At 47.1% G+C, this 1,560-nt stretch overlaps 1 non-coding gene across 1 annotated transcript; it reads right to left on the reverse strand.

Annotated features, from left to right (window-relative positions):
- Positions 1-502: 502 nt before the first annotated feature.
- LOC148929240 (small nucleolar RNA R71) lies at positions 503-609 on the reverse strand. Its single transcript, XR_016129712.1, has one exon. It is a non-coding gene; the product is annotated as a small nucleolar RNA R71 (small nucleolar RNA).
- Between the last annotated feature and the right edge of the window lie 951 nt (positions 610-1,560).

Below are 1,560 nucleotides of genomic sequence, written 5' to 3' on the forward strand. Positions count from 1 at the left end.
AATAATAAGAAGTGAAAAAGGATCAGGAACAATGGGTGACCGAACAGATATTGAGAAGCTGCAGAAGATGGTGAAGTTGCTGATGGATGAGAGAGATGCGGAGAGAGCAGCCCGAGAAGCCATGGAAAAGAAGAACAGAGAAACATTACATGTGATGAACATGTTCAATCATGGGAATATGATCACTTTTCCTAACGGCCCTCGTATTGATGCTAACAATTTTGAGTTACGCATGCCCCTTATCCAAAGGGTCGAGCAAACTCCTTTTGCAGGTAGGGCGACTGAAGATGCTAACCGCCATCTCTCCAAATTCGTGGAAATCGCAAACACTCTGAAATTAAATGGTGTCGACGACGATGCCATCCGGGTAAGACTTTTTCCATTCTCATTGATTGATTCTGCTAAGGAGTGGTTTGAGTGTATGCCACCAGAAAAGGTCTCCACATGGAAGGACATCGTAGCTACCTTCCTCGACAAATACTACCCGCCAGGCACTATTTTGAAGCTCAAAAGTGAGATTTTTCAGTTCACACAAGGCCATGACGAGCCCCTCTATGAGGCATTTGCTCGTTTCAAAGCTCTTCTTCGAAAGTGCCCAAACCATGGTTTTTCCATAGACCATCAGGTAGGAATCCTCTATAATGGATTTAATGAGAAAATATGTGCTATGCTTGATTCAGGGGCAAATGGAGGATTTCTAAGAAAGACAGGAGAGGATGCCATGGCGGTGATCGAGGAGTTCGCCACCAACAGTCGGGGGTGGTCGAAGGAAAGGCATGCCACGAGAAGAGTAGCAGCCATAGAAGAGGCCGAAGAAAGTTCTTTTGCTAAGGAGTTAGCAGAACTTAGAGTCAGGATTGATCAAATGGATATCTCGAGGAAGGAAGATCCAATTCCGGCAACTTCCATAGTGGCGGTCAAGGCACCCGAAACTGCCATATCAACTGTGGAAGAAATCAACTACGTGCAAAGAGGCGGTCCCAGAAACTACAATAACAATTATCGCCCTAATCAGGGGGGCGGTAATTTCAATAATTATAATGGGAACCGTCCGCACCCAAATCTTTCTTATTCTAACAATAATTACTTGCAACCCCCTGCAGGATTTAATGTTAGCAAAGGAGGAGTGGTTGAGCCGATGAAGAAGGAAGACAAGTATGAACAAGGAATCACGAAGATTTTGGAGGTAATTACGCAAGATAGGAAGATTAATGACACCAAGATCGGAGTGGTCGAAGCAAGGATAAACAACCTCGAGCAAGGAATGAACACAATCTCGGCAGCTGTAACCAATATTACCACTCAAATGGAGCAAATTTAGAAGAAGTTAGATGAGGATAGAGCAAAGGCAGCAGCAAGAGTGGATGATATTAACAAGAAGTGGGTGGCAAAGCAGAAATCTGGGGACTGCCCAGTCGCCGGCGGACCGCCGAACACCCCGCAGCGGCCCGCCACTGAGACGGCAGAGTCAACCACGCAGGACTGCCCAGTCGCCGGCGGACCGCCGCACACCCCGCAGCGGCCCGCCACTGAGAAGGCAGAATCGTCCACTAAGCAGGA

The sequence above is a fragment of the Salvia hispanica genome, chromosome 4, assembly GCF_029641045.1.
Source record: "Salvia hispanica isolate PSC_SH4W2 chromosome 4, Shi_PSC_v1, whole genome shotgun sequence".
NCBI classification, from domain to species: Eukaryota; Viridiplantae; Streptophyta; class Magnoliopsida; order Lamiales; family Lamiaceae; genus Salvia; species Salvia hispanica.